A 15,817-nucleotide genomic window follows, 5' to 3' on the forward strand; every position below is an offset into this window, starting at 1 on the left:
GCATGCCCGTGGACTATACAGTCTGTGGAATTCTCCAGGCCAGAATACTGGAGTAGGTAGCCTTTCCTCTTCCAGGGGATCTTCCCAACCCAGGGTTCAAACCCAGGTCTCCCGCATTGCAGGCGGATTCTTTATCAGCTGAGCCACCAGGGAAGCCCAAGAATACTGGAGTGGGTAGCCTATCCCTTCTTCAAGGGATTTTCTCGACCCAGGAATCGAACCGGGGTCTCCTGCACAGCCCCACTGTTTGATCCTAAATCATGCTCCCGTTTGCCCTCCTTCCCTACCCCCTTGTTTCAGGAAAACACAGAATATGTATCCCAAACCATACAGCCACAGAAGTGGAGATCAAGGACTCATGGCCAGGGACTCCCAGGCTCCTCGGGGAGGGGGGCACATGGAGATGGCTGAGACACCTCCAGGCCTGCCCTCTGCCCCCACCCAGAGCATCCGCTGTTCCCGGAGCCCACCTGCAGTACGGGCGGGTGGAGGACCGCAGCCCTGAGGGCGGCCTCAGGCAGGTGTAATTTCATCAGGAGCCTCCCGTCTGTGCAAGTCACCAGAAACGGAGGATGAAATTCCAGCTCTGCGGACACAGAGGTGCCGCGATCCCGGCTCAGGGTCAGCTCTCAGTGGAGGTGGGGACACAGACGGGGTACTTCTGTGAACACGATGGAAAAGGCACGCCTTCCGCTGGGCGGCCCCAAGCCAGGTAAGGGCTCGGCAAGCTGGGAGGGCCTGATCTCCGTCACGAGAGCAGCAGGGCTCTGTGCTCCAACCGTGCTGTGGAATACTACTCAGTCACCAAAAAGCAGTTCCAGGTGCCCGGACCAGGCATCATGCAGAGTGAAAGAAGCTAGACGTGGGCTGCATACCAGTGGTTGCCAGGGGCTGGCAAAAAGGAGCGAGCTGACTGTGTACAAGCTTGAGGGGACTTTCGGGGGGTGATGGAATGTTCCATGTCTTGACAGGCGCTGGGCGATGTGAATGCAGACACTGGTCAAGCTCCTTGGACGGCACACTTGAGACCTGGGCCTTTCACCAGCTATTCCTCACCCCTCAACAATATATATGGTAACACATGGGGTGAGCCCTTCCTATGTGCTAGCCTGGGGCTCAATGCCAGGACCTGAGCTATATGCTTTTCCAAGTTTCTCACCAACCTTCAGAGAGACCGATGAATGGATGGACAGATACACACACCCCATATGGTAGTAGTTTTGCCAGGTGTCGGAAAACGTACCTTGAGACCCCACCAGCAAACAGGCCTGGCCCTGCCCAAGCCTCCAGGAGAGAAGCAGCCTGGAGGGTCTCTTCTAGCTGCAGGCCAGGAAGGGACATGGCCCTGGCTGTCCCCAGCTCAGAGCTGGCCCTCCTCCCCCAGCCCCACAGCCTGGCCAGGCATCTACAAGCTGCCCAGGACCCCAACCCCTCAGGCTGGGGCCTCTCACATCCAGCTTCCTACCCCATCCCCACTTCAGACCTGCACTGGGGTGACCCACCCACCTCAATGGAGAGCCCCCAGCATGTACCACCAAGCTCCCGGTCCAACCCACAGGGCCAGCTTGGGGCTTCAGCAGAAGCGGGGGCATCACTGCCATCTTACGTATGAGCACACAGCCCAGACAGGTGGCAGGGGCCCCCCCCAGAGACAATAACCCCAGCCTCAACGGGGGAGCATCAGAGAAACAGCCCCCAGTGCTGGGGGTTGGCTCTGTGAATCTTGGGACCACAAATCCTAATTTGGTGTCTGAGAGGGTGTCCCCAGCAAGTTCCTGCTCCTCCCAACAAACTCTCTTTCTTCAAACTTTTTATTTTATATTGGAGTTGTTGTTCAGTCGCTAAGGTGCGCCCAACTCTTCACGACCCCATGGACTACAGCATGCCAGGCTTCCCTGTCCTTCACCATCTCCCGGAGCTTGCTCAAACTCACGTCCATGGGGTCGATGTGGATTAACAATGCCGTGTTAGCCTCGGTGTACAGCAAAGTGATGCAGCCACACACAGAGGTGCATCCATTCTTTCTCAAACTCCCCTCCCATCTAGGCTGCCATGTAACGCTCAGCAGAGTTCCCTGTGCTACATAGCAAACTCCTCTTAATACCCCGTATGGACCACAGTTCTGGAGAAGGAAACAGCACCCCACTCCAGTACTCTTGCCTAGAGAATCCTGTGGACAGAGGAGCCTGGTGGGCTGTGTCTAAGGGGTCACACAGAGTCGGACACGACTGAAGTGACTTAGCAGCAGCAGCATGGACCACAGTGGCACAGAAGATTCTGAAACACAAGGCCTCCCAGACTGGGGTTCCCTGAGCTCCCCCTGCCACACCACCCAGGTCTAATAGATCTGGATGCTTGAACCCCAGACTGGAGAACTGAGGAAATCACACACAGCACCACCTGATTCAATCTCACTCTAGACCATCCCCGGAGCCGCAGGTTGAATCCTGACCCCGGCCTAGGCCCCAACCACACCCGAGTCCCCCTGACCCCAATCGTCTCACTGCCCAGAGGCTGCAGGGGCAGAGTTACCAGATGGAACACAAGATCTCCAGTTCAGTCTACACTTCAGCTAAACAAGTAAATCTGTAGTTTCATTTATAATCCCCACAGGCTTCCCAGGAGGAGCCAATGTAGGAGATGTAAGAGACACGAGTTCGATCCCTGGGTTGGGAAGATCCCCTGGAGGAGGGCATGGCAACCCACTCCAGTATTCTTGCCTGGAGAATCCCATGGACAAGAGGAGCCTGGCAGGCTATGATCCATAGGGTCACAAACACTCAGACATGACTGAAGTGATTTAGTACAGATACACATAACCCCCATACCGAATTATCCGTCAGTTAACCAAAATCCAAATTTAACCGGACATCCCTATTTTAACTGGCTAAATCGGGCCACCCAGAGCAGGTGGTCCTGAAGGAGGGAGACAGGTGGGCACACAAATAGCTCTGGGGCAGCCAGGCCCAGCTCGGGACCAAGAGGAAGGGTGTCTGGAATGAGAGTTTTGTTCCCGGCCTGACACACCCCAGCGGTCACCCCCAGCCAGCGCCTGGACAAAGCACAGCCTCCCCCCGCTCACTCAGGACACCTAACCCACCCCAAAGTGAAGAAGGGCGGTGCCCTGGATGCCATCCTCCCCAGGGCTCTGAGCCCCTTTGCGGTCGTCAGACATAACCCATGGCACTGCAGCTGAAGGGACAAAATATCAGGAGTTCCCTGCAGGTCCAGTGGTTAAGACTCTGGGTGTCCAATGCAAAGAGCAAGGGTCGGATCCCTGGTCGGGAAACTAAGATCCCACACGCTATGTGGGAAAACCACAAATGCAAAAAAACCACTTGAAATGACAAACTATTGACCCCAGTGAGATGGTCCCAGCCAGACATCCCTGCCAGTGAGGAACCTGGGTGCCCATCGAGGTTGGCTCCCCTTGGGACTCAGCTGGGCAACTCAACACTTATACCCAGGAGTCTCTCTTGTCACCCTGTCACCAACGGGGTGACCCACCTCTGTGTTCTGACCAGGTCCCCCTCCTTCATCTCTCCCACAGAAAACAATCCTTCCACCTTCCGGTCTCCATAAGCGTTTGTATCTCACGGGCCCCACACACACCCCCAGGAGATCCTGAGCCCTAGGTCCTCAGTCCCACTCTGCTGGCCAAGACTAGTGAATTAACCCTACAGGTCCTGTTCTCGGTGCCCCCCGAGGCCTCCACAGGCCCCCCGAGGCCTCCACAGGCCCCCCGGAGCTGGGCGCACACTGCTGGTCTGTCCCAAGGAACGTGGCTGTGTCCCTGGTTGCTGAGCATCAAAGAGATGCCCACAGATGGCATGGACCGAGAGAAACTGCATGGATGACACTCGGGGAGCAGAGCCCCAGGCTCAGGTCTGGGGTAGTGCGGGGAGGAACCTCCCAGAGGATGTGGGACAGGAAGCTTAGGGAAACTTCCCACCATTGTGGGGACCTACCCCAGAGATGGGAATTCAGGAACAACACGAGAGAGCCTGCTTAACTATTCAGACCCTGGGGCAAGATTTCATTCATTCATTCATTCATTCACTCAGTAAGTATTTGGGGAGCAGCCCTGGAGCTCCAACACTTTGGCCACCTGATGCGAAAAGCCGACTCATTGGAAAACACCCTGATGCCGGGAAAGAGTGAAGGCAAAAAGAGAAGGGAGTGGCAGAGGATGAGATGGTTAGTGTCACTGATTCAACGCACATGAATCTGAGCAAACTCCGGGAGACGGTGGAGGAGAGGGGAGCTTGGCAGTGCTGCAGTCCGTGGGGTCACAGCGTCAGACACTGACTTAGCGACTGAACAGCAGCCCGGGGCACCATGCAACCAAAAGCAAGCCTCGGTCCCCGTCCAATCCCCAGTACAATCCGGGACGTGTAACTCTCAAGTGAGATCAATACCGGGATGGGGAAGGACAGGATGTCATGGGGACACAGAGGTAGCACCTTGGCCAGTCCTGGGGACGTTCCTGGGCAGGTTTCCAGCCCAAGGACAGGAGAGCCAGCTGAATCCTGACAGAGAAGGGGAGAAAGGCAAATTCTACAGCCCCTACCCACCTTCATCCTAAGCAGGGAGGGCCATTCAAGGAAGTCCCGCCCCCTCAGGTGAGAGGAAGCCCTGAGGTTTAGAGGAATAGCAGGAGCAAAGACCTTTCAGGAAAGGTGCAGTTTTCAAAGAGTGGGCCCAGGAGGCAGTGGGGGGCCAGAGGAGAGCCGGAGGACTCGAACCAGAACCCAGAATGAGGATGGACCGGCAGATACGGTCTTCGGTTCCAAGGTCAGGCTGAGGACACAAGAGCCCCAAGCTGTCACCCACCACATCACCTGGGGTCTCCAACAACAGGCCGTTACCAAACTGGGGACACCCCGGCTGTCGGGGAGACGGGGAGGCTGCACAAACAGGTGCCTCCCGGACCCCTATCGTGACGTCTGCCTTCCCGACTATTTGCAAGCATCAGATACCGACAACTGGCAGCTCGCAGAGGCTGCCTGAAATGAACAAATGAAGCACACTTGCAAATACATGACCCTTCCTCCAGCATCCAGAAAACAGTCCTCCTAAGTAGGTTAAGCCTGCCCCTCCAGTGCTATCTTCCAGACCCAGTTTTGCAACCTTTCTCCCCAGGTCCTCCCACATTTTGAACGAGCCGGCACCCACGTCTCCTCCGCTGGGGTCCTCTGGGACCCTCTGAGTCAGAGCTACAACTTTCTAGGTCACCCTCAGAGCAGGCTACGGGATGGGGTGTGGTCTGAAGCTCCCCACATCCCCAAAGCAGGTTGGGGCTTCTGACATCCCGTCCTCTCGCGGCCAGGCCTGTCCCTTGGGTCCACAGGTCTCTGTTCAGAAGAAGGCAGAGGGTGACTTCCACCCTCCTGGGCCCCCGCTCCTGACCTGACGGCGCCGATCCTTGCTGCCCTTGTGCCCGGCCCCTCCCTGCCAGCAGCCACCAGCCTGCCTGCCACCACTGCCTCCCTCTCTCGCTGAATAAATAATCGATGCTTATGCCCTTTCCCTTTGGGAATGACGCTGCTGAAATAAATGGGTTGCTCCAAGGCACCTCCCCAGTCCCGAGGCCCCGGGTCAGTAGCGGGGGGCAGCAGTCCCCCCCAGGGGTGCAACCCAACACATGAGGGAGACGAGGGCCAGCGGGGTCGGGGCGGCTTCTGGCCACCCCTTCCTTCTGCTGTGAGCAGGAAGAGGAGCCCCCGCAAATGCCCACTCCTCGAGAAGCTGTCCGGGCCTGCCCACCTCATCAGCAGCATACTCCATGTGTGACCTGGCGAGGGGACCCCTACATGCCGGGCCCCCTCACTCGGGCTGTGACCGGGACCCAGGAGCCTCCCACCTCAGGTCTAGTCCTGGGAGCCTGGGTCACAGGGCCAGATGTCCAGGGCTTGAGCCCCTCTCCAGTAAGGCCAGGAGGGCAGAACTCTCAGAGGCACGGTCCCCCTCTATCCTGGGCCCAGGCCAGGGAACCTTCCCTCTTCCTGGCCACAGGCTGGGGCACCCAGGACCCTTCATTCCCAGAGACTCAGGATGGTGGTGGTGGTGGTGGGAGGCATCTAGCCGGCTCCAGGGGCCTCCCCACCCATCTGCGGGAACTCAGAGACCACCCACAGACAGGGCATCCCCAACTTGCTCCTCTGAAACCTTTGTGACCTCCTACTGCCATCCTCTGAGCCTCCTTCCCTTGCACTCGATCAGGAGCCCAGCGGCCACCACTCAGGCCAGTCCCCCCTCCCCAGGGACCCCAGCAGGAACCACTGTGTTGGAGCAGTACTGGCTGTATGGAACTCAGCCTGTGAGTGGGTTGGGGGGGCACCGGCCAGGAGATCTGCTCGGGCCCAGCAAGGCGGAGGTGGGGGAGAGTTGGGGGGGCGGGGGCCGCGGCCTGCCCAGCCCCCCTCAGCTCCCACACTGGCGCCCGCCGCCGCCCGGGTAGCACAACTGACCTCATTCGCCAACTGCAGCAGCCTGCGGGCGCCCGCTGCCCGTCCGGAGTGGCCCCCCACCTCCGGAAGGGCCCCGGAGTCGGAGGTGGGGGGGCGGGGGCGGCGGCGGTGACAGCTCCCGGCTCCCCCTCTCGGCAGGTGGGGGCAGCCGTCCCTCCCCGCCCCCGGCCCGAATTATAATCCCGGTCACGTGCCTCCCGAGGCACCCAAAAGCCGGACCCAGATTCTGGAACACCTGGAGGGGGAGGGGCGGCCCCCCCCCCGAGGGTGGGAGGAGAAGGGGAGAAGGGCCTCGGCGCCCGCCCTCCCCTCCACCCCCCGCAAAAGTTTCTCCTACCTTGGAGGATCCTCAAGCGCTCCTGCCAGCGGCGCCCCGGCCCCGGCCCGCGGCCAGGACTCAGCCTCCTGCCGCTGCCTCCTTAATTAATCCGGGAGAATGGGGGAAGGAGAGGCGGAGGGAGGCGCGGAGCGGCGGCGGGGGCGGGCGGGAGGCGAGCGGGGCGCGGGGCGGGGAGGGGGCCCGGCGGGGGCTCTCGGGCCGGCCGGGGGGCTGGCGCTCGGCGGCCCCCACCCCCGGCGCGGGCTGCGGCGGAGGGCGGGGCGCGGCGCGGGGAGCCGAGCCGAGAGCGGGAGCGCAGGGAGGCTCTTTGTTCTGTAATCCCAGTAAGATTGCCAGCCATTCGCCCCGGCCCTAATCCCAGCCCCGCGCAACACCACCCTCCATTGGCTGCCATTTACATACGGGATTAGCCCGCCCCGCGCCCCGGCCTGGGCACCGCGGGGGGAGCGCCGCGCCCCCCGCCCCGAGCTGGGCGCCCCGAGCGCGCGCCGCCCCAGCGCCCGCCGCCAGGGGGGTCCGCGGGAGGGGCGGCCCCGGCGCCCCCTGGCTGCCCGCGGCGCCCCTCCGCCTCCTCAGCGCCCTGCCGCCCCGACGGATTAGAAAGCCAGGACTCGTCCCCGGAGACCCCCCCCCTCACTCCCGCCCGGGGCGCGGGAGCCGGGCCCGGAGGGTCAAGGTCACTCAGCGGGCGCCGGGAGGATCCCCGGAGACGCCGGGGCCCGCGCGCTGGGGAAACTGAAGTGGCAGCGGCTGGTCACCTCTGCCGTGCCCAGGTTATTTCCCCCCGTGGCATGGCCCGGGTGCTTCTTTCAGCCTTTGTCCCCTGGGATGGGAAGGAAAGCAGTGACAAGCCCAAGGTCGCAGCTGATCCGATTGGACATGCCAGGTCCCATCTTGTCTGGGCAGCGCTCCTTCTGATCGCCGGACCCAGGCTTCTGCCACCCCCTTCCCCTCCATACCAGCCTCCCTACGGAGTCAGAAGCACACCTCCCATCTTCTGCAGAGCATGCATCTTAAATCATTGGGAGGAGCCTGGAGATTCACCACAGTGTCCTGAGCCCTGTGCTAGACCCTGGCTATGCTGGACACTGTGGAGGGGGACAGGCAGGCCGCCACCCCAGGGAGCACCTGGTCTACAGGGAGAGAGCCAGACTGAGAATCTACTAGGTCCTAGCAAAGCCCACCCGCCCTTCTGGGCACACAACTGGCTCTTGGTAAAGGCTAACCTTGGCTGGTCTGGTTTCCCCCTGGCCAGCCCACCAGATAGAGCTTCTCCCTGGCAGGCCCATATCCACTGTGCCCAACCCAAAGTAAAAGAAAGTAAAGTCGCTCAGTCGTGTGCGACTCTTTGCGATCCCACAGACTGTAGCCCACCAGGCTCCTCCGTCCTTGGGATTTTCCAGGCAAGAATACTGGAGTGGGTTGCCATTTTCTTTTCCAGGAGATCTTCCCAACCCAGGGATTGAACCTGGGTCTCCCGCGTTGTAGACAGATGCTTTACCATCTGAGCCACCAGCGAAGTCCATAAGAGCCAAGCCAAGAGGGGCCCTTGTGCCCACCGAACACTTTTCCCACAGAGGGGATTGGCCATAGCAGGGGATTGGGAATGAGGCCACAGACACCCCTCCATCCCACGTCACCCCTGCCCTCCTGGGGACACCCGCCGTCCCCCTTGTCACCCTGACGCCTGGGGACACTTCGAGGCACCCTGTCTTGTGGTCCCCCTCAGATGCACATCCCTATCCACCCTGTGCTGGCCCTGGTGTGGCAGAGTGTCTAAGGGGAAGGGCCAGGGTCTGGAGCCTAACCGTGTGGGCTCAAATCCTGGCTCTTCCTCTTACCACCTGTGCCCTTGGGCAAGGCAGTTCACTCCTCAGAGCCTTGGTTTTCTCCCCTTCCCGCAGCCCCTGAGTCAACCACAGAGTTGCCTCGATGGATAACAGTGATGATGGTGAGAGAGTCACTTCCTAGGCAGGTTGATAAGAAGTCTAGGGGTCCCCAAGGAGAGAGGGGTCTGGAATTCTCAAGGAGGAAGAAAGGACAAACTTTTTTTTCTCTCTACATTCCTTAGGGTTATATAACAATAATGTATCCTGCCTGAGGACAGTCTTTGGATTAAACCTTCTGGCTGAACCTGTTATCTTAAAATGTAAATTATGGGAGTAGGTCTGGTGAGGTCTTTACAAGGATTATATAACAATAAAGTATCCTGCCTGAGGACAGACTCTGGATTAAACCTTCTGGCTAATCCTGTTATCTTAAAATGTAAATTATGGGAGTAGGTCTGGTGAGGTCTTTACAACCTCCAGACATTCTTTTGATTCATTGGAGAGTATGTTACTCCACTGTTAACACTAGCAAGGGGATACTCTTTCTGCCCCCTTCTGATGCCTATGTCAGAAGCTTTCTCTATGTCCTTTATGCTTTAATAAAACTTTATTACACAAAAGCTCTGAGCGATCAAGCCTCATCTCTGGCCCCGGATTAAATTCCTCTCCTCCGGAGGCCAAGAATCCCAGCGTCTTCTCGTGGTTCAGCAACAACCTTTCAAAGGGCTTGCTAGTTAAGGGTCTACTAGGCATGTTACCTAGGTGTCTGTTCCTGACCTGAACCCTGCAAGGGCTGTCCTATTGGCCTCGTTTCACAATAAGCTGAAGTGATTGTTTCCGGACATACAGCATGTGAGTGTCATTGCTGCGTCTGACTCCTTAGCCCTTGTTTGTCCCACTGACTTATGCTCCCTCCATTACCATGAGGATTTGGGGGTTAGGCATGGCTTCAGTGCGCCCAGCTGGGGGAAGCTGGTCCCAGGAAGGAAGGGCTGGCTGGTTGGGCTGTTGGTTTCTGGACAGAACGCTTCCTGGACCTGAAGTCCAGGAACAGAGTGCCAGAAACCTCTGGACCCCAGGGCTTAAAGGAACTGAAGCCCGGTGCATGCTCAGGACTGCCCTCTGCAGGCAGAATCGGGAGCGGCGGACATGTAAGTGGAGCGCTGGGAGGGAAAGGTGCCCTCCTGCCTCTGGCCTCTGGGCTCCTCCTCCCAGGGGCAACAGCCTGCCTGCCCCCAAGCTCACCCAGGCCGAGACTGGGGGCAGTGTGATACAGCAGAAGGCCTTGGCCTACCATGTCCAGGTCCCACTCAGTTGGGTGTGACTGGGGTATGACCGTTGGCTCCACATTCACTGGCCACGTGACCTAGGCCCAGTCGGTTGCCCTCTCTGGGCCTCAGCTTCCTCACCTGTAAAATGGAGCCAAGGGAGTCCTTTCTTCATAGGTTGCTATGAGGGTTAATGACATATTATACAGGAAAAGTTTATCAAAGAGGCTGGTGTGTAGTAGGTGCTCAGTAAAGGGCGATTCCCCCTCTTTTTCTTTTTTTGGCAGCACCATCAGTTTGCAGGATCTCAGTTCCCTGACAAGGGATCAAACTGGTACCCCCTGCAGTGGAAGCGCAGAGTCTTAACCCCTGGACTGCCAGGAAATTTCCAAAGACAGTCCTCATTTTTAAAATTTGTTGGTTTCATCTAGGGGCAAAGTCAGACTTGGAGTTTTTGCTGAACTGTTCTTCATGAGGAGGTGGGATTCTAAGGACAAGGTCATGGACATTCACATTTCTGTCAAGTTCAATTCCTTCTCCTGGGAAGGGCAGCAACAGCTGTTTAAGCAGAGAGGGGAGTTTGTTTGAGAAGTCCTTGCCAATGGCTACCTCCCACCTACAGGAACGTCTCCTGCCGGCTTTATGAAGCTCATTTGCACTGGCCCTGCCCCATCCTTGCCCTGTCAGGTCCCCCTTCTATGTATGTAGATGTGGAAACCAAGGTTCGTCTCTCCTCCTTCCTCCTAACTCCATCACAGCCACAGAGTTGGGACTTCCTTGGCGGTCCAATGGTTAAGACTTCACCTTCCAGTTCAGGGGGTGGAGGTTCGATCCCTGGTCAAGGAGCTGAGATCCCACATGCCTCCTGGCCAAAAAACCAAAACAGAAAATAGAAGCAATATTGTAACAAATTCAGTAAAGACCGTTAAAATGGTCCACATCAAAAAATCTTTAAAAAGCAACAACAAAAAAACCCCCAAGACTACTCTCATTACAAGGCCCTTCTACACTTTCTTTCACTTAACCAGGTGGGCCTGCTTTTCACAGATGGGAATATAGAACGGTGGGTCATGTGTGGAAGTGACAGGGGGTCTGGGTATCCTGTCCCCCCATTAGCCCAGGAGCTCCCAGGCCCAGCATGTGTGGTGCAGGGTCTCTGACCAGCAGACAGGCCACCAGAGTAAACTGCCATGTGAACTCTGCCCTCTGCTCCCCTGGGGTTTGGGCCCAGCCTGGATCCCTACCTTCTTGCACAGTTTCCTTTCCCATCATTCTGGGCCACTTCTGGCTCCTTGTTCCTTGAAATGGAGACTCTCTGGGGTAGGAGGGGATGTGGATAGAAGGTCAGCCCAGCCATCTCCATCTTCTTTGACACTGGGGCGAGCCCAGAGGAAGCCAGGGGCTTGGCTGCCCTGGATGCGACTACAGGGACCAAGGTGAGGACGGTGAGCCCAACGCCCTCATCATACAGGTAAGCGTCCCTCAGTACCGAGCCGGGCAGCACTGACCCACAGCAGCCCTGCGGTGAGTGACAGGGTGGACTTCAAGGTCTCCCAGTCCCCCACCTGCCATTCTTTTCTGCCATCTCCTTGGCTTTCTTGGATTTCCAGGATGATGATTTTATCTGATAATTACTATTTAGCCTTTAAAAGTGAGACTTGAATGGTTTCTGGATTTAACTACTCCAATTTCTCTTCAGAGTCACCTATCTCTTATTCCATCTTGGAAACCAAAGGGAAAAGAGATTCAATGCATGGAAATGTGCTTTCAAGGCAGCATGCAGGATCCATGAACCAAGGTCAAGCAAGGTGAGCAGAGAATCTGTAAGTCTAGATGTTGAATGTTATCCCTACCAGCTAGGGGGGCTTCCCCTGTGGCTCAGCAGTAAAAAATCTGCCTGCAGTGCAGGGGACAGAGGAAATTCAGGAGATGTGGGTTTGATCCCTGGGTCAGCAAGATCCCTTGGAGGAGGCCATGGCAACCCACTTCAGTATTTTTACCTGGAGAATCCCATGGACAGAGGAGCCTGGCAGGCTACAGTCCATAGGGTCGCAAAGAGCTGGACACAACTGAAGCGACTGAGCACTCACACAGCTAGGGTGCTCAGATGGTTTGAGGGCTGTGAAGGGACAAAGGGTTGGTGATGGGCTTGCTTGAGGTTCCCAAGTTTGTGACCCAGATTTCCAACTCCCTCCACCGACAAAGGACCATTCCCCAGGCCTCCGGGGATCTCCCTTCATCCCCTGCCTGGGCCCAGTCCTCCCAGATTTTTGTTCCCTGGCTCACCCAGACTGCTCAGGGTAGAAACCATTTCCCTCACTGGGGCATCTGATCAGAAGAGGAACCTACTAGAATCTTACAGACCCCCAGAAGCAAAACCCTAGTCCTGGGATTTCAGGCACCCTGGCACGCTGGGATGGACACCTGGGATGCAAGGAGGTCTTCTGTTCACAACACAAACAGGTAGATCTGCAACCCCAGCTCCTAGGCCCCAGGGTTTGGCTCTGGTGTATAGTCTATGGCAGCCCAGGCCAACAGAAATAGGATGTGAGCCACAAACACACACCCCGGAGGAAATTTTAAATTTCCTAGTAGCTGCGTTAAAAGAATAAAAGAACTAGGTGAAATTCATTTTAGTCATATATTTGATTTAACCCAGTGATTCCCGGTGGCTCAGTGATAAAGAATCTGCCTGCCAATGCAGGAGATGAGAGTTCGATCCCTGGGTCGGGAAGATCCCTGGAAGAAGGAAATGGCAACCCACTCGAGTATTCTTGCCTGGAGAATTCCATGGACTGAGGAGCCTGGTGGGCTACAGTCCATGGGGTCGCAAAGAGTCAGACGTGACTTAGCAACTAAACAACAATGACAACCCAAAATGTGTTCATTTCAACATGTAATAATATTTTTTAAAATTGAGACTTTTTTTGGAGACATTTTTTATTCTTTTTCTTGTACCAAAGTCTTTGAAATCAGTGTCGATTTCACACTTATACTGGCAATCCAGTGGCTGGGACTCGGTGCTTTCACTGCCACGGCCTGGGTTCAACCCCTGGTCAGGGAACCAAGATCCTGTAAACCAAAAAAAACAAAAACAGAAACCAGTAACTTTGATTTACTGAATGCTTACTGGAAGCCGCTATGTGCGCTAAGTCGTTGCAGTCATGTCTGACACTTTGCGACCTATACAGCCCCCCAGGCCCCTCCATGGGATTCTCCAGGCAAGAATCCTGGAGCGGGTTGCCATGCCCTCCTCCAGGGAATCTTCCTGACCCAGGGATCGAACCCGCATCTTTTATAATGCCTACATGAGTAGGCAGGTTCTTTACCACTAGGACCACATGGGAAGCCCACAGTAAGCCAGGCATGGTGCTGAACATCTTCCATCATGCCCATTCCATGGGAAACACAGGCTCAGGGAGGTCCCTGAGAAACACGGTCAAGTTTAGCATTCCACCCTCCCACCCAGAAGCCAGTCTTCCGTGATCCCAATTTGAAGGAGCTGGAACAAGGAGGGTGCAAAGCCTTTGCCCCTCGTGTCATCCCCCACAACGGGCCCCTGCTTCTTAGGTCCTGGCCTGCCAGCCTCCCCACCCCACCCAGACCTCGACCCCCAGCAGGAAACAGCAGTACCAGGCCGCTGCTCTGCTAAGCAAATTTAGAGTTATAAATTAGTGAAGATTTAGAACAACTTCAGGGCCAGAAGAGGAAAAAACAAAGGGAAAACACACTTCAAAGCAACTTCCCCACACACTATAGGAAAAGAGCAAAGTCAGTAGAAAAGCTTCAGGGGGACTTCCGCTCTGCGCATGTGTCCATGGAGGGCAGTGGGGAGAGGGACTCTGAGCAGCCAACGGGCTCTCCACCCCACCCCCACCCCACGCTGGAAGTCTTGATCACAGCAAGATCAGAAACTCAGCTGCATCATTTGGGTAGTTTCTTCTCTCCAAGCTTCAGTTTTCTCATCTGCAGAAGGGGTTTCTACCACAGCCCAAGGCCTTCGGTGAGTTCAGCCCCAGGCCCGTGCTTGACACAAGGGCCGGGCCCAGGTGCGGCAAGTGGACCAGCTGGAACTAGGGGTTGGTGTGTGGCATCTTCCGTTTGAGCTCGGATCAGATGGATGGCGGGGCTTCGGCCTCAATTTCCCTCTTGAGTCTTGTTAAAAGTGCAGGTCCAGGGGCTTCCCTGGAGGCCTGGTGGTTAAGAATCCACCTTCCAATGCAGGAGATTCGGGTTCCATCCCTGATGGAGCAACTGAGATCCCACAAGCCGTGGGGGCACCTAAGCCATTGCAACGCAACTGCGAGTGCTCTAGTGCTCATGCACCACAGCTAGAGAAGACAGCGCACTGCAGCCAAAGATCCCGCACGCCACGACTAAGATCCGATGCAGCCAAATGAATAAATAAATATATATATTTTTAAAGCGCAGGCTTAGACCTTTTCCAGAGGTGGGTTGGCTCAGACACTGGAGGGGTCAGAATTTTGTACTTTAGTACCCAGTCCCCAGCTCTTTCTGATACACATTCAAGTTTGAGGAGCACTAGCTTTCATGTCGAAGAAGGCAATGGCACCCAACTCCAGTACTCTTGCCTGGAAAATCACATGGATGGAGGAGCCTGGTAGGCTGCAGTCCATGGGGTCACTAAGAGTCCGACACGGCTGAGCGACTTTCACTTTTCACTTTCATGCATTGGAGAAGGAAATGGCAACCCACTCCAGTGTTCTTGCCTGGAGAATCCCAGGGACGGGGGAGCCTGGTGGGCTGCCGTCTATGGGGTTGCACAGATTCAGACACGACTGAAGCGACGTAGCAGCAGCAGCAGCTTTCATGTTCTCCAAGGGTTGTCTTTTGCTTTGGAATTGTGGTGTTGGAGAAGACTCTTGAGAATCCCTTGGACAGCAAGGAGATCCAACCAGTCCATCCTAAAGGAAATCAGTCCTGAATAGTCCTTCCAATGACTCCCATACTTTGGCCACCTGATGCAAAGATCTGACTCATTTGAAAAGATCCTGATGCTGGGAAACATTGAAGGCAGGAGGAGAAGGGGATGACAGAAGATGATATGGTTGGATGGCATCACCGACCCAAAGGACATGAGTTTGAGTAAACTCCAGGAGTTGGTGATGGACAGAGAGGCCTGGCGTGCTGCAGTCCATGGGGTTGCAAAGAGTCGGATATGACTGAGCAACTGAACTGAACTGAACTGAAGGGTGGTCTGGGCTCCGGCATCTGTGGTTTAACCACTCTCAGCCCGTCGGTTCCAGTCCAGAGCCACGTCCCTTGTGCCACATGGCACTCTGCACTGGCTCCTCTGTCACAGGCTGCCAGTGCCCAGCCCAGCAGCCAGGCAGGCCTGACATCTGGTTGGGCCATATCAGGCCTGTGATGGGGGATTCCACACGAAAACACCCTCCGTGTAGCAGGCATCCTGTAGACCCAGTTGCCACCGGCCCCTGGGAGCTCTGGGCCAGGCATGAGCACAGTGTGGGCTGTGAAGCAATGAAGCGACCCTGGGCACTGGAGCCAGAGGGTCACCCAGCTCAGCCTGAAGAGGAATGGGTTGCTGAGGCCGTGTCCTCCGGCCCTATGGGAAATAGTGAACCAAGAGCACAGCCCCCTCTGGCCTCTACTCCATGGGCCCACTGGTCCAGGGCCTCAGCAGGTGCTAAAATAGTCCTTTTTGCCCCAGGATTTTCTGCTGCATCCCCTCAACTCCAGGAAAAGGCATCACACAGGGTCTCCCTGTCTCGCCCACCACCCTTCCATACCGCCCCCTCCTCCGGGGGGAGGTCTGGTCCAGGCCTTGAAGCCAAGTCTTTGCTTGTGCATCAGCGCGTGCAACTGGGTCTTTGCACACACAGTCCTTCTAAACCCAGCGCCCTGCCTGCCCCACCAGGTCAGCTCGCC

At 56.6% G+C, this 15,817-nt stretch overlaps 1 protein-coding gene across 9 annotated transcripts in view; it reads right to left on the minus strand.

The window, feature by feature from the left end:
* Positions 1 to 7,052, minus strand: part of GTF2IRD1 (GTF2I repeat domain containing 1) — a 120,939-nt gene extending 113,887 nt beyond the window's left edge. For 2 of the 9 annotated variants that reach the window (XM_070780014.1, XM_070780009.1), the window contains exon 1: positions 6,808 to 6,988. The gene's annotated coding sequence lies outside the window, so the exon portion shown is untranslated. Of the gene's footprint in view, positions 1 to 6,807 lie in introns of all 9 variants that reach the window. The other 7 variants (XM_070780017.1, XM_070780016.1, XM_070780013.1 and 4 more) reach the window with 7 other exon arrangements.
* Between the last annotated feature and the right edge of the window lie 8,765 nt (positions 7,053 to 15,817).

This window comes from Bos indicus, chromosome 25 (genome assembly GCF_029378745.1).
Source record: "Bos indicus isolate NIAB-ARS_2022 breed Sahiwal x Tharparkar chromosome 25, NIAB-ARS_B.indTharparkar_mat_pri_1.0, whole genome shotgun sequence".
NCBI classification, from domain to species: Eukaryota; Metazoa; Chordata; class Mammalia; order Artiodactyla; family Bovidae; genus Bos; species Bos indicus.